The 12,341-nt window shown below is 41.3% G+C and overlaps 1 protein-coding gene across 6 annotated transcripts in view; it reads left to right on the forward strand.

Moving 5' to 3' along the window:
* Window positions 1-414: 414 nt before the first annotated feature.
* The window catches only part of rhobtb4 (Rho related BTB domain containing 4), a 46,192-nt gene continuing 34,265 nt past the window's right edge, over window positions 415-12,341 (forward strand). The window contains exons 1-3 of one of the 6 annotated variants that reach the window (XM_032516492.1): window positions 492-622; window positions 988-1,305; window positions 1,364-1,510. The gene's annotated coding sequence lies outside the window, so the exon portion shown is untranslated. Of the gene's footprint in view, window positions 623-987; window positions 1,306-1,363; window positions 1,511-12,341 lie in introns of all 6 variants that reach the window. The other 5 variants (XM_032516496.1, XM_032516491.1, XM_032516495.1 and 2 more) reach the window with 5 other exon arrangements.

Raw genomic sequence — 12,341 nt, forward strand, 5'->3', positions numbered from 1 at the left:
TACACAGGTCGACTAATACAATGCAATTTAGCCTATTAATTATGCTACATTATTGCATAAAGCCCATAATGTAGGTCTACATGTAGATAGCCAAAACTGTAGCAGGCAGCTGCCACTTCTGATCAAAAACACATCATTTTTTTTATTCTTCTGATAAATTACTCCTTAAGATGGTATGAGTCATAAAGTGCTACAAATGTAGCCTACTCTGCAATTCCTAATTAGAATATGAGACGCACACATAATACGAGGTGTATGTGACACGAGTCCCAAAATAATATCATAACCATTTTGTATGCCCCCATAATGGATCTTCTATTAACTCCTTGCTGTGCGCATGGCCGGCCTGGAGGCTGGCACTCTGTCCACTTTATGAATGGATGGGTGTGGCATGAGGCTGTCGTCACTGCGCTCGTTGATTGGCGCTGGCGTGCAGCGGCTAAAGGCTGGTCTGAAGTGAAACATAACTGGGCTCTGCCACGGCTTGGGAGAGACAACGAGAGAAGGAAAGAGGAGGAGAGGAGAGAGAGAGAGATTGAGAGATTGAGAGAGAGAGAGGGAGAAAGAGACAGCAGCGTCAGCCCACTCCCCAGCGAGGACTAAACTTCGGGCGAGAAATTTGGTGAGATATAGGGGACTATAGGATAAATACATCAGTGCGATAGAATTCACGGCAAAATGACTTTTATTTTAGGATGTGTTCTTTTAAAAAAAAACAAACATTAGAAGTAATAATAATAGCAGCCTAATAAATAGAAATCATTAGAAATTAGATCAGACAGATGCGATAAGGATGCAATGCATGCGAGCTGATAGAAAATCGTGGGAAAATCCCTCGTGCATCTGTAAGGTCAGAGTCGAATCGTTATTTAAGAATAAAAAGACTCATCTAGTTATAAGGAGCAAGCCCTGCTGTGTAAAAACAAACAGGCAGACAAAAGAAAGTCGTGGCATGGGCTCCCTCCTCCATGTGCTCCCTCCTTGTAGGTGTGACAGACACAAAGGGACGTGGAAAAAGCTCGCATCAGGACCACAGGCGGACAACAGCCCAGACAGATCGCAGAGCACAATAGCGGGGGCCCGCAAACAAGAGCATGTCTGCTGCTTTTTTTGTTGCAATGTGCAGCAGTCTTCATGTAGCCTAATTACATTCCTCTTGGCGTCTCTCGGTTGCATCAGTCGGGAGTCTTTTTCTTCTGTCAGTTCTGTCAGATCTTCAACCAACACACGCATTTAAGAAGCGAAGGCGATAATTTGACGACGTTCAGACAAGTCCAGGCTGGGACGGAGCAAGTGTTTGAACATGTGAGTTATGATTAGATGTTGTCACCCAGAGATGAATGCTCTGAAGTGATGCCTGTAGTGTGCTTGTGCCTTGCAGGAGAAGCAAGAGACGAGCGCTGCCCAGAATAAACTGAAAGGAAAAGAGCAGCGGAGAGGTGTGAACTGAAAGTGGACGTCGAGGGGAAAGACACCTGAACTGATTCCAGAGGTGAATGTCTTTCTGAAGGTAGGAGGCACGGCGATCATTGCCCTGTGTTTTAACTTGTATATGCTCGCAACAAAATGGTCCACAGTGCAGACCACATGTGGATAGATAAGCTAAGGATTGCATAACTGTACAGATAGTTTGGGTTGTTCACAGTTTTTGCACTTATGGACCAACCTCGGGTTGAACTCGCCTGATTTTTTTAAACTTCGGACAAAATTTGTTAACATGTTTGGGAGGTACGACCATGATTGTTGGTTAAGACCATGATACAAACTAAAGTGTATAAACTCAATTAGGGTGTGTCGCTTTAAGTCAACCCAAGGCAAAATTCTGCACATGTGGCTTCCAAACTAAAGGGGCAGTTTTATTTTATGGCAAGTCAACGTTATATTATATGCTTTTGTTCTGAATTCTTTTTAAAGTATAGAGTATTGAGTTTAAAATGGCCTACTCACAAAATGATCTTCCAAAGACATCACACAATGTTACAGTGAGGAATGATGGTGGCCTAGGCATAAATATGTTTTAGAATAAGCCAATACACATGACTTTTTATAAAAAAATCAATGAGTAGCTACAGTCAATATTATAATGGTTCTTTTAGAACAATGATGCCAAAATACTTTAATTGCCACAATCGTAATACCATTTCACTGTAAGTACCTCACACTCAGTGTATTTCCCTGTGGGGATATTTAATAAAAGGCTGGCTAAGCCCAGGTCTGCTTTACACTACTATAATCAGGTTCTCTTTTGCGATACAGTAGTCAATCAGTGAGTTAGTCTGTGCTTTGCAAAAGTTTAGTGTGCTTGGCTTTGTTCCAGAATCAGATATCTCCACCACCTGCGGGCTGGGTGAGTGAGTCCAGATTGAAGGCATAGCTGAGGAGTGCAGTCACTCAGGGTCCACAGAGCCAAACAGTGGCTACTGTAAGCCAAAGAACAGAAAGGCCAAAGCATGGGAGGACACTTGGAATCTCTGACTATGGCTCAAACAGCATCCATTCATCAGCTCCAGCAGCAATGCCCTCAAGAGTTTTTTTTTGTTCCTTCCTTCCTCTTCATTTTTCTGACACTGTAAGCACAGAACAGATGGTGGGTGTGAGGGGATGGTCTGATAGAGTTGACATCAGTTCCTCCGCTCTGTCCCACTCTTTTGTGTTTTTCTATCAGCTGTGGAATTTGAACCATTCTTCCTTTGGGGTGAGGCCTGTTCCTCTGTCTGCCCCAGCTCAAAGGAATAGGGTTGTCTCCAGAGGGGGCTGTGTGTGTGTGTGTGTGTGTGTGTGTGTGTGTGTGTTTGATGGTAACTGGGGCTTTCCAGGAGAATTGCACACCAAACATTCCTGGCTGCTTGACGGCCATCCAGCGGGCCAAGTCCACACAGCTGGGAGTCATAGAAGAAGCTGTGTCTTTGTGTGAGTTTAGCAATATCGCGTACACACATTCAGTCACATGGACACACCTGCTGACACACAGAAACATACACATTCAGAGTCTGCTTCGAGCCCACACCTCCCCTCAACTGGATCCTGGAGGCTGTGAGATGTGTGCTCGAGAAGGTTTGTATTGTTTGTTATGTGCATGCATGTGTACGCAAGGATGTGGAGTTGTGATCATTAAAATTACACAGCGGTCCTTATTAGAAAACTCAAATGCACATTTTTGGACGCCAACACAGGCATTCACACACATAAAAGAAGAAAAAACCCCGAAACTAACAGAGACTCACAGTCCCGTACAACAGTGTCTTCTTCTCTTACCAGCATCACATGATGTTTGTCCTCTTAAGTATGTTTTGTTTGGAGAGAAAGAGAGAGAGAGAGAGAGAGAGAGAGAGAGAGAGAGAGAAAGAGGGCTGGGAGGGGGGGGGAGCAAGAGATTGTGTTGGCGATGGCAACTGTGCAGTTCGTTTCTCTCTTGTTGGCTGCCTCTTTGGTTGTGTTTTTAAACAGGGTGTCAGTGAGCAAAGAATGTGTATGCAAGAGCAGAAAGCAGAGCAAGATAGCAATGAAAAAGTTAAGGAACATAGGCCTTGTGTGATGGTAACAGAGAAGAGAAGAGAAGAGAAGAGAAGAGAAGAGAAGAGAAGAGAAGGAGATTGTTTGGAAATGAATAAGAGAGAAAATGAACTGTGGAGAGTAGAATGGAGGATAAAGGAGTGCAGATCCTGAGGAAGAGGGACACGAAGGGGTTTTGGCTGAGGGAAAACTAGAGCAGAGCAGGCTGAGGGAGTGAGAAAGAGAGCGAGTGAGTGAGAGAGAGAGAGTGAGAGTATGTCAGGCGCTAGACTGACTGTAAACATGCTAAAACCTCACATCTCCCACCCGCAAGTTTAAATAGAAAAAAAATTGTGATAAATGGATTTAAATAGAAGAAAAATAATAATAAATAGAAACACTTACCCTTCCTCCTTTCTAAAGAAAGCACGTTGTTAGCTTCTCAGAGCAACAAAAAAAACGTAACTCTTTCACAACCAATTCTACATGTAACAATCCTTTGAACATCTGTCTTAACTTCCTCTCATGTGATCATCTGCTGCCCTGTTTCACTAACACCCTACTTTTACTGTTGGTTGCAAGAGTGAGTGTGATTAGTTTTGTAGTCCTCTGCAGCTGGACTGAGTTACAGTGAACTAACAAATGTCTTCATTACTTTGGTCCATTTAGCAATTGCAGAAATATTACAGTAATATAAATTCAAATAACATGCATTTAGAACACACCTTTAAAAGTCCAGGCAGCTCATGTGTGAGGGAATGATCTGTTTGTGGGTGGTGAGAGACTTGGATAAGAAGGTGTCGTGTTGCCAGCGAGGACAGGACAGCCCAGGGTCGGACCAAGAGGGCAAGAGGAGATAAGAGAGCCAGTTCATTTCAGCACGGGAGTCTTCGACCATTCGTGGCCTCTCAGACAGCTCAGGGCTGGGCTGATGCCAGGGATTGACAGGGGGTTGTGGCTAGAGATACAGAATGGCTGCACTGATGGGGGGGGGGTTGGCAGAATATGGGGAAAAAAGTTTTTACAAAGCTTTATTTTTGGTCAGTGCTTTCAGAATGTAATTAATGAACAGAATCACACAATTTCATTTTTTATGTCATAATAGTTCCTAAAATCAACCTCAAAAAGTCAACTTTAGTGGTTACATCTTAGTGTCATTTTCTGTCCACCATCACCTGTAGGAAAACTTGGCCTACCCACATGTTCAACGTTGTGTGGCTTCAAAATGACAGATTACCAAAGGCCTGAGAGAAGTCAGGGTCAGGGTCAGGGTCAGGTAGCATTGCAGCTGATGGGGAACGAGGCACCTTACTGAAAACACGTTTGTGAATACTTGGATGTGTGTTCAGAAAGAGACAGCATGTTATGCCACAGACACCAAGAGGCACAGATTGGTTGCTTGGCTGTACCTCCTTTCTATTTATGTTCATGTTTATGTGTGTGTGTGTGTGTACTTCCGTGTATCATGACGGTTTGCATCACTGCAGCATATATATCTTCCTGTGCATCTGCGTCATTATGCATGACTATTTTTGAATGTGGGCATCTCTGTATGCAATTTGATCCCTGGATGTCTCTCTTTCTTTAGCATCTGCTCCTCTCGTTTGTGGCGGGAAGCCGATCCACTTGGGTAAACTGGCTCCAAAGGTCTCTCTATCTTCCTGTTTGTTTTCACATCTTGTCTGCTTGTCTATCCACCTGCCTTCCTGTCATAACTCACATCCCATTACACACACTATTCAGTGGCTGTGGCTTTCATTAATTGAGAACTAACAAACCAAAGTTAGCACACTTAGCAACATTATTTATTGGCTGTGTTTGGGTGACGGAGCAGGAGTTTGTTCACAGTTCCATTTTCTTGTTTGTCCATGAGAGACAGCTCTGAGAGACGCCACAGCATGCTTAAATCACATAGACATTTGTCCTCATGTCAGTTTAGCACTGCCTGTTGGTGTTGGGACACTTACAGATGTGATGAACAACAGTGGTTAACTGGTTTCTTTAGGTTTTCCGTGACATTGGGTGTTGCTGTGTTTTGGCAGTTAGTTGCTTTGATTGTACCCAGAAAGCATCTCATTTCTCTGAGTGCTCTTATAATACATTTTCCTCTTGCACCGCTCCCCACTCTGCCTTCCTCACACCCTAACCTAACAGCATCACAGGAATGCATTCAAAAATCTCCCAACCCACCCAAACTCATACATACAGACATACATATACAGACACAATGACTCAGAGATGAACCTGAGCTCACATTTGTAAACACCATATAGACATAAACACATTGACACATGCGTATGCTCTCTGCCTGTTTACTGCCTCTGTCTCTTCTCTAGTAATAGCTGGAGGCTTTAAACTAATCTGTAGTGTGAGAAACCCAAGGGTGCCATTCCTGCTAATCAGGGTCAGACCAGTTTCAGTGTTGGCAAGGGCACTCATTAAACCACAGGATTTTAATCCATAGTTGTTTTAGGGTTAAGGTGTTTCTCTGTCTATATTTATACAGTTGCATTGTTGTCTTTGCGCTCGTATTTGTCTGACTCCAGTCTCTGTGGTTTGCAACTAAAACTGACTACACCCGTCGCCTTTATATGTGGTTTGGTCAGCCGGTTTCAGCTCAGACATTTTTTTAGCCATTGCATACTCCAGGAGCTGTTACCTTACAGTAATCAAAACAAATTTAAGGAAAACATTCAAACGTTCCAAGGGTGCCATTCCTGCTAATCAGGGTCAGACCAGTTTCAGTGTTGGCAAGGGCACTCATTAAACCACAGGATTTTAATCCATAGTTGTTTAAAGGTTAAGGTGTTTCTCTGTCTATATTTACACATTTGCATTGTTGACTTTGCGCTCATAACACATGCATTTGATCGAGGGTTGCCCAATTTTTACGCGCGCACACACACACACACACACTCACACACACACACACACACACACACACACACAAACACACGCACACACACGCACACACACGCACACGCACACACACACACCAGATTTGCTAGATTTGAAGTTGCAGATGAGAGCTCTGTTGACATTCCAGTCAGTGTTTGTCTGACTCCAGTCTCTGTGGTTTGCAACTGAAATTGACTACACCCGTAGCCTATTTATGTGGTTTTGTTAGCCGGTTTCAGCTCAGACATTTTTTTTAGCCATTGAGCTTTTGCCTTACAGTAATCAAAACAAATTTAAGGAAAATGTTCATAAAGCGTAAAAGTCATGTTTGTTTTTTTGTTTTTCAATAAATGTACAATGGAAATTAGAGTAAGATGATTATATGTCAACCAGCCATATTTGTAACTGTAAATCAATGCAATTCAATGGCAACACACTGAAACCTGGTTATATAGTGTGATTTATAGCTTGTATATAAACCAATCTATATACTATATCACTTTGTAAATAAGTCATAGTCATCTAAGGACAGACCATTTTCAAATGTCACACAGTCTGGCAATAAAATAATCTCTCTCTTTGTCTCTCTCTCTCTCTCTCTCTGTCTCTCTCTGTCTCTCACTAGAATACATCTCATTTCAGCATAAATATTTAATCAAAATCATTCCTATTTAATATCATGTGCTACTTAATACCGATGCATTTCTCAACAGAGGTCATGTTATGCAGACATATTGACTTCCTGAGTGTTCCTATGCTCCATTACGGCTGTTATAGTTTTCTGTTCAATTGCTTTATACTTCCCCCTCGCCGTGATAATCAATAATACAGTAGGGGCATATTGTTTATTTAAACTAAGTGGTTAAAAGCCATAAACAATTGTAGATAAGTAAAGGTTACATTTTGTGTACATATTCCCAGAGTATCTCAGTGTGTTTCATCTGAACAGTTCTCTGGTCTCACTGACCTCTGTTCACAAGTGGTTTGGATTAACTGGGATCAACAGTGGTGCACCATCCAAAAGAGCTTCCACTCTGTTGCCCCTTGCCCTTATTCCAATGATTAAAGCCTGTGTGGTGGCACTGCAGCTTGGCAAATGTATGACATGTGGTCACAGTGTGAGGTGACCATTGTATGCCAGTTGTATCACCAGGACACGGCGCAGCAGTGCAGAAATAACTGGACACCAGTATAGATTTTTCCATCACACTATTTTAGGATGCCTACTGTGCATAGTGTATCTGGTGTGTGTGCATGTGTTTGCATGCATTTGCCATCTTGTTTCACAATATGTTCCCGCAATTGGAGATGCATGTTGACCTCCATTTATGCATTACATTTGTGATATTGCATTCCACTGCTGTCAAGTGAAAATCGTATCTCTATATGTGAGGATTTCTGCGGCCAGCCTAAGGATTACATGGCTCCTCTATTGCCTGAGAAAATGCTTTGACCTCTTGGAGTTTTAAAATCCACTCAAAGCCCTGTTGAATAAAATCCAAACTGCATTGCCATTGAGATAAATGCCTTGCTGTTTGTCTGTTTGTCTGTGAGATGCAAGGTTTTCACCTCACAACAGGTTTGTTTTGGTTTGTACAAGTGCGAGACAATATGAGGAACTCTAGCAGAATGGATAAACAACATGCAGGCTATTTGAAGTAAACACAACAAAGGCCTTTCCTGTTATGCCTCAGCTCTCTGTAATGTGGTTTATTTGCCTGTCTGTAATTATTTAGCTTTTTAGACTCCTGTTCTTCTCCTCCCCTCCATTTCCTTCTCCTCCATTTCAGAATTTGTGAGCAACAGTGTTTTGAAATAGAAGCAGGCTGACACTGGATTTTTGTAGCTTAGATATGTATGATTAGTCATGTTGAAAAAGGACAACACATTAACATTTGACTTTACCCCAAATCCTTGAAATGTGGTTATTGTGGTTATGATGAGATAAAATGTATTGATTTTAGAGTTGATACTAGAGTTGGGCAAGGTCCAAATTTTGATATTGTCAAACCTTCTCCCTATTTCACCACGGTAGACAATTTTACCGTGACTAATTTAAAAGCCCCCACGGTATACCGTATCACTGTTCTACCTCCCAACCCTAGTTGATACTTTTAACTTAACTTATTATAGTTAAATACCACAATTTACCACATTTCCATATCTTGCAACATATACAGCAATACCAATATACTGTATATTTAATGAGCCAGTAGCAGCTGATTAAAGCAGCAATTATAGCAATCAGGTTGTAGCTGTCAAGGTCTATAGAGCAGTTCTTCATAAAGGAGAATTCTGGCCAATTTTTATGTTAATCTTGATCGCTATAGATATGTGAGTATTTTTGGTTGAAAAAAATCCGACCTGAATTGGTGCAGGCAACACTGAGTAGCTGCAACACTACATTACACTGGTAATTTCTTTAGCCGGGCAAGCAGCCTTCGTCCCCGCCTTCCTCCTCCCTCAACCGACAACAATCCCCCGAGCGCCTGGTGGTCTGGTGGGTGTCCTCCATGCCTTCACGGTGACAAATTGTAGTTTATTTCCTCCTCAAAAATAGGTATATGAGCACTGTAGTGGTTATGACCATATCAGTAACTATTTACATGGAAACAGGATAAGAACTCAGAAGCAGGAAAAGGTAGCTAAACCGTAGTGTGCAGATCGTAGCTTCTGTGTGAAGAGTGAAGAGCGCAGTTGTTCACAAGGGAAGAAGCTTGGAGTAACATAACTAGGAGAATATAGCAGATATACAACACACGGAGGAGCCTTTTGTGTTTGATGGTCGTCCTTATTTATTCAAACTCAAGAATACAGACGAAGAACTCGCCTCACAAGAGTTGGAAAGAACCAGACAGAGAGGTGCAACAGGCAGATGAAGCAGCTGCTCCAAGCGCAATTTACAGCTGGCCTTCAGTAATGTAATTACACTGCAAGCCACATACATCCTTTATCCCTATTCCATGTAGTTACATAGTTACTGATATGGTCTGTTATACGGTACTTTGCAGAGTTTGCTGGGTTGATGTGTGACTGTGGGGTTTTTGCTTCTCTGTGCCAGACTGATGTCCGGAGGTGTTTGTCTTGGCTCCACTCTTTGTTTGATCAGGCTGTTCCTGGAATACTGACTGACCTGTGCCGAGGCCCAATGCATCTCTGCTCACAAAGTCAGCATTTTCCCCTTGCTCCTGTCCCTTCTCCTGGTAACTGTTCCATGGGCCAGAACTTTGCACAATTTCACTCCATTTGAATCATTTGTAAATAATCATATGTCTTGCAGTATGACTGGGTCTGTGTGATAATGCATTACCAGATAATTTCAACTTGGTGGAGGCCCCCAATCATATCAATGACTTATGTTTTTAATGATGCCTGATATGTTTTTAACTTTTGTCTTCATGTTGTTGTTGTGCTGTCTTTCCAAGTTTTGGAGTTGGTATTGCAAGACAAATTTCTGCGCCTATGGACAATAAAGTGTTATCTTATCTTAAACAAGCAAAGAGGATTTGAGAGGAATGAGAGCTCTATTTGCCCTCTCTCACCCTTTCCTTTTGTTGTCTGATCTCATCCCCAGTCCAAAGTTTAGTCTGTTACATCCTCACCTGAGTGTGAGAGTGTCTGCGGACCCATCTAAGGTTCATGGAGGTTACCGACATTCCCAACATCACCACAGGTAAAGCAGCAGTGAGGTGACAATGCCCAGTAATGGATTGAATGTTTATTTGAAAAAAACCTCCTAGCAAATGACAAATTACAATACTTTGTTGTTGGCCACTCATTGATCTGCCATTAATGGGCTGTGCAATAATGCTATTAAATGTAACTTATAGTATAAAGTGCTCTAGAGCATGATTTTAGCCTTAATGGTAACCTATCTGCACTGAACAGAATCATCCTCTGCTCTCTGCTGGGTCAGTAGAGGCTTCCATACAGGAAACATTCCCCATCAACACTATTAAATATTATCACAACAAACAGCAGTTTGCAATGTATCTTGAATTTTTGATGTGTTGTGGCATATTCTCTTATTACTGCAAATACATGGCCAAAGTTGTCATACAATGACTATTAACAGGGCATCCACAGTGAAGTTTGACATAAAATAGTTATTTAGTTGCTTGACAGATGATCAGTAAACACCAGGCTTTTACCTTCTGTTATTTAAATTAAATAGATGAGCTTTTATTCTGGAAAGTAAGGATGCATACATTTGTGACACCTAAAGTACACCACTTTGATTTAGTTGAACATGTGAGGTGTTCTCTTTTACATTAAATAGCTAAGAAAGGTCCCACCCATTTACATTTTTCTGGCTGTCACCATACTGTATTACTGTAACAAGCTCCAGGAACAAAATATCCCATTTATGATAAACTTCCCTATTATTCTGGCTGATTTACTGAAGGGCATATTAAGACATTACTAGGGAATGTATCTGGTTGATTAAATCAATTTCAATCTGGCATTGAACCCACGGTGTATCTGGGGAATAACTGTTATACATTTAATCGGATGTGGCATAGAGAACATGTTCAGTGCATTACACTTATTAAACTTGTTAAAGGCATGATGGAGCTGAGATGTTTGACATTGTTCATTGTTATGAATTTGATGAGTCAGAATTCCACCATCAAGTACCAGTCCTAGGTCTACTCTCTGATCTTCAGTGTTCAGTGCTTTGCTTTGTATTTCTGCCATTTGGTGTGCAGTCCAACATCTCTATGGAAAATGTATTGATAACTACGGGACATACTAGATATGTATACAGGTGCATTGGGGCTATGGTATTTAAATGATAAACGGTATCTAAACCCTCCCCATGGGTAACATTGGACCCCCAAATGCTGATTTTAGCATTCACATTTTCCATAGTGATTTTAGACCAGGCTCCCTGGTCTGCCCACAAGATCACACCAGACTTCCCATCTCTCTCAGTTTTCTTTCTATAGTCTTTAGCTGCTTCAGCTGTCCATGTCCTTACAAGCTATGGGGTGGTTTTCTTGATAACCTAAGCTTCCTAGGTTTACTCCATCCCTGGTCCTATATCTACTTCCTTCCTGACCTTATTTCTACATCTATCTCTGTCTCATTCCTCTACCGGATTCTTACACCTCACCTTGACGTCATTTCCAGCCAGCCCTTTGACCTAAGCACCCTTCTGATCCTCATCTTCTATAATGCCCTGACCTGCACAGCCAATAAATCCACCTGACTGTCTTAGCACTCACTTCCCAATGCAATTATAGTGATCTTTCACTTTGCTGGAACATTAGACACGCCATATGTGCCTCGTTATGAGTCAACCAGCACTGTAATCTATACAGAATTTATGTAGATTGTTATGTAGATATTTTTATTTTCACTCTCCATAGGCTTGCAATTTTGGAGAACCTATTCTTGTGTAAAATCCATACATATGATATATATGTACTGTATATATATATATATATATATATATATATATATAGGATATGTTATATATGTACTGTATACAATATATATTATAATATATCTATATCTATATTATATCTATATATAATATATATATAGATATATATATATAAAAATATCTCATATATATAGTGTTAATTGTGCTTTAACAGGACATGGCACCCAAACAAAAGGGCAACACTTTAGGTTTTAAAGATTCAAATGAGCCAGTTTTCCAGCAAAGTGAACTATCACTTTAAGAGTTTCGACCAGCAGCTGAAGAGAGCCTTAATAAGATTAGCCCTGCCACTTCACAGCCACAGCTTAAGAGGCACCTCTGCTGACCTGTGTGCCTCTATCCAGCAGAGACTGCATGTGTATTTGTTTGTGAATGTATGTATTATGAAATGATGTTTGTCAATGGGAGAGCCGGTCTATTTGTATCTAATTAATTTGATGCAAAAATCAAGAGTCAATCAAGGCACAACTATTTGTGTGTGTGTGTGTGTGTGTGTGTTTAT

The sequence above is a fragment of the Etheostoma spectabile genome, chromosome 5 (genome assembly GCF_008692095.1).
Source record: "Etheostoma spectabile isolate EspeVRDwgs_2016 chromosome 5, UIUC_Espe_1.0, whole genome shotgun sequence".
In the NCBI taxonomy this organism is placed as follows: domain Eukaryota; kingdom Metazoa; phylum Chordata; class Actinopteri; order Perciformes; family Percidae; genus Etheostoma; species Etheostoma spectabile.